Here is a 9,877-nt window from a genome sequence, read left to right as displayed (position 1 = left end):
TGTTGAAACACTCAATTGAATTGCTTCCAGGCGCTACTCCAAAACGAGTTCCGTCTTATCGGTGGTCTCCGGCAGTAGAGAAAGTAATTGATGAAGAAATGGATCAATTACTTCGTCTTGATGTTATCGAGGAATGTGAAGGCTCAGCGGACTTCATAAATCCGTTGTTGCCTATAAAAAAACCGACAGGTAAATGGCGAATCTGTTTGGATTCTCGTCGACTGAATTCGCTAACAAAAAAAGACGATTTCCCGATACCTAACATGTCTGTTATATTGCAGAGAATTAAGCGTGCGCGTTACTTCTCTGTTATTGATCTGACCGAATCCTACTACCAAGTGGAACTGGAGAGGGAGGCGAAAAATAAAACGGCGTTCCGGACCAACAAAGGGTTCTATCGGTTTAAGGTCATGCCATTTGGGCTGACTAATGCGCCCGCCACTATGGCCCGCCTTATGGTGAAAGTTCTAGGGCACGACTTAGAACCCTTCGTCTACGTCTATTTGGACGATATAATTATCACGTCTGAATCGCTGGAAGAACACCTTCGGTTGATTAGGATTGTCGGGGAACGTTTGGCAAAGGCAGGCTTGACCATAAATATCTTGAAATCGAAGTTCTGTCAGACTAGCATCCGATATCTGGGGTATGTACTATCCGAAGAGGGCCTGTCTATGGATGTAGCCAAAATCCAGCCCATTTTGGATTACCCGGCACCTCGGAACGTCAAAGACGTTCGGCGTTTACTCGGGCTTGCCGGATTTTACCAAAAATTCATTAATAACTATTCAGAAATCACGGTTCCAATCACGGATTTATTGAAAAAAGGGCGACAAAAATTTGTTTGGACCACAAAAGCGGAGGAAGCCCTTCAAAAACTAAAAGAGGCATTAGTGTCGGCTCCCATATTAGCCAATCCAGATTTCTCCCAGGCTTTCATAATAGAAACCGACAGTTCCGACCTGGCGATCGGATCAGTCTTAGTACAAATCCAAAACGGGGAGCGGAAATGTATCGCTTATTACTCGAAAAAACTTTCGAGTACTCAGCGTAAGTATAGCGCTACCGAGCGGGAATGCCTCGCTGTCTTACTCAGCATCGAGAATTTTCGACACTTCGTTGAAGGTCATCAATTTATTGTTCAGACCGATGCCATGAGCCTGACCTTTTTGCAGACCATGAGCATCGAGTCTAAAAGCCCCCGCATTGCCCGTTGGGCCTTGAAGTTGTCTAAATATGACGTGATATTACAGTACAAAAAGGGGAGCGAAAATATCCCCGCTGACGCTTTGAGCCGCTCAGTGTACACCGTAGATTCTGGTCTGATCGATCCATACATAGCGGGACTGAAACATCAAATCGAGAAGAACCCCGACCAATTCCGTGACTTCAAAATAGTCGATGGAAAGATTTTTAAGTTCATTACAAACTCCACCCTTCCAGAAGATCCTTCCTTTCGATGGAAAGAAGTGCTATCAATGCCGGATCGAAAGCCAATACTGGAGAAAATCCACAACACGGCACATTTAGGTTTCCTCAAAACCTTACAGAAAGTTCGGGAGCGGTACTACTGGCCGCGAATGGCGAGCCAGATCAAGCAATTCTGTGCCAGTTGCCTTGTTTGCAAGGAATCTAAAGTTCCGAATTTGAATGTACGCCCACCTTGTGGGAAACCAAAGCTATGTAGTCGACCCTGGGAGCTTATTTCCATCGATTTTCTTGGCCCATATCCCAAAACCAAAAAGGGAAACGTTTGGATCCTGGTCATTTGCGACTTTTTCTCAAAGTTTGTATTGGTCCAGTGTATGAAAGCGGCCACAGCGCCCGGCGTGTGCGCAGTGATGGAAAACTTGGTTTTCAACCTTTTTGGGGCGCCTTCAGTTTGCATCACTGATAACGCAAAGGTTTTTCAATCCGAGTTGTTCCGAAAACTCCTGGATCAGTATGGCGTAACTCAGTGGAACCTCGCGGTTTATCACCCGAGTCCCAACCCGGCGGAACGCGTAAACCGCGTGATTGTGACCGCTATTCGATGTGCACTAAACCGTCAAACCGATCACAGAAATTGGGACGAATCTGTGCATAAAATCGCTGCGGCCATTAGAACCAGCGTCCATGAAAGCACTGGTTTTACGCCGTATTTCATTAACTTCGGCCGCAACATGATTAGCACCGGGACGGAATACGACCACCTGCGTGACTTTGAGCTGAAGACTGAATATGATCCGTCGCATCGAAGCTCGGAAGTTCAAAGAATGTATGACATTGTCAGACAAAATCTTCATTCCGCATACCAACGGTACTCTCGCCCGTATAACTTGAGGGCCAACACAAAACATACGTTTAGCCCAGGTGATGTTGTGTATAAGCGAGATATGCACCTGTCAGATAAAGACAAACATTTTGTCGGCAAATTTGGCACTAAATTCAGCCGCGCGAAGATTTTAACCGCTCTAGGGACGAACACATACGTTCTAGAGGATGAAACAGGTCGTCGAATTCCTGGCACGTTTCACGGGTCTTTCCTGAAAAAGGCCTGAAGGCCTGAAAAAAAAAATCTCCCCAAAAAGTAATCCATTTCGTGGTAAAAACACAAGCTATGACTGCTCTACATCCACCGGGTATTGCATACACTATAAACCTTTAAGCCTAAACAAACACACAATACTAGTGGTGCTACGGTTCAGTCACGATACGAGATGTCCACGGGTTTCCTCGGTCGTTGACCTCTTTAAAAGTGCAACATTGCATTTCACCAGCTATGACTGTGCATCCGCCCGATGCACGAACAAAAGCCAAAAGTAAAATACTCATTGAGGTGCAAAGGCAAACCGTCCAACGTTTGAGATGTCCTACGGTTTCCTCGCGTTGTGACCAACATTCAGCTTCGAACACATTAGAGTCAACTTAGAGTCTGCCGAGCCAGACAAAGTTCAATGACCCTGCATGGCGAAGCTAAAATTTCACTTTAGAGTAGATGTCCTTTGTTCTTCAGCAAGAATAATGGATCATCCCATAATGGCACGTTCTGTAAATAGTCACTTTGTAATTTGTCCGCGTAATTGTAACACTTGTCCGCGTAATACACTAGTTGAATATTCACTGTAATTTAGTCGTATCTCCGATAGTTTCTGCATCCTCGATGAAAGCCGTAATTTCGTCGATAATCCTGAAAAAATCCATATACTCACCGCAATAGCATTCCTACATCCATCTTGTTCAACTTCACTATTCCATCTAACTGGTGTTGGCACTTCTTGTCAGCACTCACGCAAAACTTACAGCATCCGAGTTACTATGTTGGCTGTAAGGCAGGATTCGGGCGCGAATGAGGTCGGTATGAGTGTCGGTTAGGTAATTAAGATAGGTAAGATGAAAAGAAATCAGTTTCCAATTCGTGATTGGAGTTATCGGTTCGGTTAATATCGGTTTCCTGAAATCTCAGGAGTGATTCGGATTAAGTTTAGTGCGGCTTTCAGACATTTCTGAAGTTATTAGTGAATATTTAAGGAAAGGATGGAAGGCGAGTATGAAGCAAGTAAGTTTAGTGGAAGGATGTTTATAGATGGAACAGTACAGCATAGTGACTCATTCGGCAATAGTTTTCCTTTGTTTATAAAACCAATTCACTTCACATCAGCCCGTATTTACATTTGTTTATTTTCATTAATTCAGTTAAACTTTACTACATCCAATATGTTATTTTTATTTGTTTTATAAGTGTTAAATGTTAATAAGTTAAAAACAAAGTCTTTTATAAAAATTTTGAAATTTTTAAATTTCAAAATTTTTATTTTCCTAGTATGTGCGTAAATGTAACGACCTTCTTACAATTGCTATAGGATTCCTCAGGAATCCCTAAAAAAATAAAACGATACAACAAACAGCATGTTGCAGAGCCATCTCTCAAGAAAAAGAGGAATTGCGACACTCGCGTGACGTAGTCTATGGCCCACACAAACTCTCTCCCACGATCCATATCCAGAGAGGAAAACGAAATGTATAGTCGCGTGCATGCGGAGTGAGATGGCTCACGCCCCCCAGCAATACGGGTTGCATTGGGGATCGCGGCCCAGACTATGAGGGAAAATGCGAAGAAGAATCGTTGGATCGGGTTACGCGGCAGAGATTGATAGGCCAATATACTTCTGCCTTGCAGATATATTGGCAAAGCGAACAACCGAAACACAATAGATGTTTACGCGATTTGCAAATTTCTATTGTTGGGCCTCAACTAGGCAAGTAAATGGGAATGCCACCAATCAGTTTAGCGAAGCCAAGCTAGTTAGACGCAAAGTTGATGGTGAAATAGCTCAAAAAGTTGTTAGAAAGCCAGATTGTTACCCAGTGCGTGATAGTCAGATTGAAGGTGAGATCAAAACCCATATCTATTAGAACTGAAATATGATAGTAAAATGAACAGATTTCAGATTCCGTTGAAAATATTGTGCTAGATACGACTGTAGATCGTGAATACATACGATTCCAAAAAAAAAAGCATAGGTAAGCAAGATTATATTGCCTAGAAACAATTAGGATCGATAATAATTTCGTTGGGGGGTTAGTCTCCCTTCAACGAAGGGTTTTTATTCTGGGTTCTGAAAACCCTACCCTATAGGGCCTAAGCGCGCATCGCCGCCCTCTCTACGCGTAACGGTGCTCATCATTTCCGGCGAAACCAGTGAGACGATACTCCCCCGTGCGGCTGGAGAACTCCTCAACTCTCCCTGCGACCCACCGCGAGCGACGCCGAGCCGTTGCCTACCGTGATCCAGGCGGTCACTCTCCTTCGACCCGATTTGAGCATCCACATCACGCGGTACGCGTAGCCCCGCAGCTCGCCTCATTGGTGAGAACAGTGCAGCTCTCTCTCTCTCTGAGCCCTACCGTCAGGCGACGCGCAAGCCCCTGCCTCTCGCGATCGGTGCCTATCGGTCGAACAGGCGGCTCCAATATTACCACAGTGGGAGCTCGCAGCGTAAGCAGTAACACCCAACAGTAAAGAGTGAGCCCCGAGTGAAACGCGATCTCTCAATCACGCCGCCAGGCAGATCTCCTGCTCTTTGATCGGTGCAACAGCAAGTTGCCGCAATACAAGACCCGTATACGCCTCACCGAGTATCTGCGTCTCTCGCCGGCTGCAGTTGCAGGTCGCGCGACACCTGTAGGAGCAACACGACGATTGGGCCCCAACGACAGAACATAGTTTGTTCTACGAAACTGTAAGTTCGTTCTTTTTTTACCTTTGAGCTCAAAGTAGGTCTAGTAGGTAGTATTCTAGATTGTACAATTGTAAATATACTTTATCCGATCGGAGGTCCAAAATACACCGCTAACTTTGCTGAATTGGTTGTAGCCTTCCTATTAGTTTTTTTTCTTTTTTAATTTTATTCGGTGATCCTTTTTCGATTTCTTATTTCGTTGGAGCTTCCGTTTGGGTTGTCGGAGAAACAGTGTGTTTGAGCCACTTTTTACAACTCGCCCGTGACAGAGTCTCAAGCCGGACCTTAAAAAGCGTCAGCAGTCTCTCTAACCCGAGAGTGGCGCTAAAGCTGCTGACGTTGTGTGCAATAGAACCGTTACAAAAGAAAATCAAGGAAGTTTTCCTTAGAATAGTTCCTGGACCGACCGGGAATCGAACCCGTCACCCCCAGAATAGTCATGCTCGATACCCACGCCTTTACAGCTGCAGCTGTGGATATGGCACTCCTGAAGTCCTCATGAAACGCAATGGAACCACAGAGAACAGACATCAAGTCTAGAACAAATTTCATTCAGAAAGTTGTGTAAGGATTTGAATCTTCACTTGAGTAAGGTGGCATACCAATGCACGGTGACAACACTAACGCCGACAAACACCATATTGCCACAGCCAGTGGTGAATTGAAACGTTTCAAGTGGTGAATTAAATTAGTATGGGAAATTAACCGATTGCAGCGCCACGCTATTGCCACTTGTGTTGTCGATGAAATATTCCTTACACAAAATTCAGGTTGGACTTGGATGTCTGTTCTCTGTGATGGAACGTCACGAAAGACCAATGACTAAATGAATCCTCACTTCTGATAATTTGCTTTTTATGCAAATCAATGACATCATCAAAGATCTCATTCCATCTCTTTCCCCTAACAAGTACATTCACCCCATACCAATTTGTAATAATTTGAAAACACTGTTCTGTTGCTGGATGCACCCATAAATTGTGTCCCTGAAGATGCATGTCGATACCACTTTTCTGTATGCTTTAGCTAATTCACTTCCTGAAACATGTGGGCGGGCGTACTTGTACATAGGAATTCCAAACGAGCGACAATATGGTGCATCGACTATGCCAGCTATTTCACCGCTCTGGCTGTGAGAGGTTATAGGCTTCCGACGAGATGCAGCAGTTGATCAAATTAAACTTAATTAAATTCAGTTGTCGGTGGGGGTGATACAATTTTGTTACAGTTCATAAAATAAAATTAAGGGGCGCAACAAACTATTCCGTTCCGATGCGATGCTGGTGGTGGCGGTGGTGTTACAATGTTTCGTCGGTCCGTAGCTGACAGTGTCAAGTTTTTTTTTTCTTCCTTTGTTTACGAGACCCCAATCTGCCCTTCAACCCGTTCATGCATCAATCTATCCTATCGTATCCTATCTATCGCAAACACTTAATAAACCTGTCGACGTAACCTAGTTTGCTCGTATCGGTTTGTCGGACGTTCGTTGGTTGCCGGAAGTGTGGTGCACACTGCTTTAGTTTTCCTCGCTCGAGCTGGAGGAAGGTGATAAGATATATAAAATGATATGTACTAACCGATTGTTGGATGCCCTTCTGCTCAGCTGGTTGCATGTAAATTGGTAAGATGCATTCACCTACGAGGAAGAACCAACTCATTTATAAATGAAGGGCCCAGATGCAAAGGGATGTAAGTGACAATTTTGTCGATTTTGAGCTGAGCATATATAAAATAGATTTCATACTTTCAAAAACTTTTTCAAGACCTTTTTACGATGATTAGTAAAATTACAATAAATTGTAAAAAAATTGGTCGATTTTGAAACTTCATACATTTTGTATGGAATGAAAAATTGATGAAAAACTATAAACCTCATTTTCTCAAAATACGATTTTTGTCATTTACATCTCTAATATTGCTAATGGTTACTTGGGAAGTGAACACTTTTTTGCAATCCAAATAGATACATTATTTCGTACTATGTGTGCAACAGCCTTATTTGTTTCGTCGGAAAATAACGCATATTATTGCAACATCGGTAAAACATTGTTCTGCTCGGTAAACAACTACAACGCCTTTCCCCCGATCACACAAACAAACGGTAAGCGCACACGTCAAACGGTGAACCCTTTTTGGGGCGCGCCGAGCGAGCGCGAGGTTACATCGAAAATTGAATCACCATCAATTCAATCAATTTGTTGCTGAACAAATTCGAACGCCAGCCGCGTCGCCAATAAGGCGATGGGTGGCGGGTGGCAGCATAGACAAGAAATATAGGAAAGAAGATGATACTATGTTGCGTGATGCATTTGAATTGCTCTACGTTAGTTAATGGTGAAAGCGTCAGTTAAGTGATTCCTCACGGTTTTCGGGGCGTGATGGGCTCGGCAATATTGGTTATTTGCTGCGTTATGAGTGAGATATTGGCTGCTTTCTTATTTGCTTCAATTTACTTCATCGATCGAAAATTTCATTCAAATTGCTTCTAGTTATTTTTACTGTTCATTTGTAAAACATACTGTAAGGTATACTAGGGTATCGCGCCACTTGGGCGGTGGCTTCTATATTCGTCTATTTTCCACTCTAACTCTGTCAATTTTGAACCAATTGACTTTAAATGTTGTACACGGGTAGATACAATACCTATCTCACCACAGTCCAAAAGTTGTGTCAATTGGTTCAAATTTGACTTAGTTATAGTGGAAAACAGACGAATATAGAAGCCACCGCCCAAGTGGCGCGATTCCCTATTTGTCATGACTCATTTCAAGGCCTAAATTCATTCTAGAAAAAAATGCTTGGAAACCAAAATAGGGTGATATTTTGATATAAGTTTTTGAAATCTTCTTATTCAGAAAGGTTTCAAACAACCTTGACACCAAAAAAAAAAAAAAAAACAGTTTGATTTGAGCTCGAACGGCATACTTTTATTTCATTTAAACAAAAGTGCCGAAAAGTAATACTTTTCGACACTTGTACTGAAAAGTGGCAGTTTTCGGCAGCCTCGTTGGATAAATGTACGCATCGTGCTAAATATCATTTTGCAAATTGTTGCTTAAATAACTATTAATCTTGCATGTGAGATTTACCACAGCAAGGTAAACAAAAACTGAGCTAAAATCCTAAAACATGAAAAGGTTTATCTCACATTTTTTATTTCAGATTTATCTAGAAAGACAAAGCTGGCAATTGAAATAAAAAGAATAGGGTGCCTGTACCAGTTATCGCACTATCTAAGAAAAACTATTTCTACAAAAATAAGAAGAAGACCGACGAACGTAAACAATAAGTCAAATAATTGATTAGTTTTCATACTTTACAGGAAAAATATAAAAACGGAGCCAAAACTACTTTTAGTATTTATTACGGCGTGTGCCAATGATAGGAACCCTGTACCAGTTATGGACACATTTGTTAATTTGGGTTCAGCTTCGCACTATTTACATGCATTCCTTTTGGGATTTGCCATAACTGGTACATTATGGCGAAATAAGGTGCAAGGAGGCCGAAAAATTAAGGAAAATGATTTATTTCTATCATAATTTGAGCAAATTGTGAAGTTTGAATAATTGCAATCATCTTTTGTGATCGTAATCTGTTGTTCAAGAAATTTTTCTTGTTGATTTGTATCTTTAAAGGTTGAAAATCAACTATGGCGAATTTGAAGTACTATGTATAGCAATAACTGGTACACTGAGCATAATTCTTCCAAATGAGAGAGAAAATGTGTTGTTTTGTAAGATAGTCTAAGAGTTCTGGAGAGCCATAGTTGAGCCATTTGTATGAAATTTTTACTTTGTTGTGCTCCGTCCCGAAAGGAATATGTTCGAGTCATTTTATTCGAGCCTTCAACATTAATCTTGAAGAAGAGGGGAAACACTTGCTATCAAATGTAACAGCAAATGATTGAAAAATTATGGACTGACGCGAGGAAGGCGTGATAAAATCGGAACATTATAATGTATCTTATATGTATTTCCAGTAACACAAAGTATGATTTTGACTATTTCAAATATCTACTCTTGTTTTACTCACTGAAAGTATTTTTTTGACATTGAAAATAGTTATTTATTAACAGATAAAAATACCTTGAGTTGAAAAGTCATGAGAATAGTGACTTACACGAAAATAGTGACTCGCTACCAGGCCTGCTATTGCCAACTGTCGCCCGTTGCACAATGGGAAAAAATAGGTATAAAATGCTAATAAATTCAATATCTCTGCTCGGAGTGGATGGGTTCGAAAGAATTTTTGGCATCATCACATTTTTCCAAACTGCAAAAATCTCTACAATTTCAGATAAGTTTTGACTTTACACGAAAACCCGTAAGAAGTAATTGCCAACAATTTTACTGGATTTCCGACAAATCCTCGGGAGCTATTTCTGATTAAATTTTGGATATATTTTTGGATATTTCTTCAGCAGTGATTTCTTTAATTTGTAGGTGAATTAGAAAAGATGTTTCGATTGAGAGAGTTTCCTTGTCGAAAAAAGTCTGTTATCCCAAAAGATTTTTTTGAAAAACCTGCAAACAAAAAAATGAAAATATTGTGTTTATATTCCGACAAGCAGAGTTTCAGGCAAAACAGTTAGAGGAATTTAGACTCAATTTTTTTACTAATTTTTGATCGACATGAATTTGAACCATGATTTG

At 41.3% G+C, this 9,877-nt stretch overlaps 1 protein-coding gene across 2 annotated transcripts in view; it reads left to right on the top strand.

Annotated features, from left to right (window-relative positions):
- LOC109401369 (protein numb) overlaps window positions 1-9,877 on the top strand; it is a 165,819-nt gene that overhangs the window by 101,678 nt on the left and 54,264 nt on the right. The window lies entirely within an intron of this gene.

Source organism: Aedes albopictus, chromosome 2 (genome assembly GCF_035046485.1).
Source record: "Aedes albopictus strain Foshan chromosome 2, AalbF5, whole genome shotgun sequence".
In the NCBI taxonomy this organism is placed as follows: Eukaryota; Metazoa; Arthropoda; class Insecta; order Diptera; family Culicidae; genus Aedes; species Aedes albopictus.
Note: the sequence above shows the minus strand (reverse complement) of the source record. Positions and strands in the feature narration are given on the sequence as shown.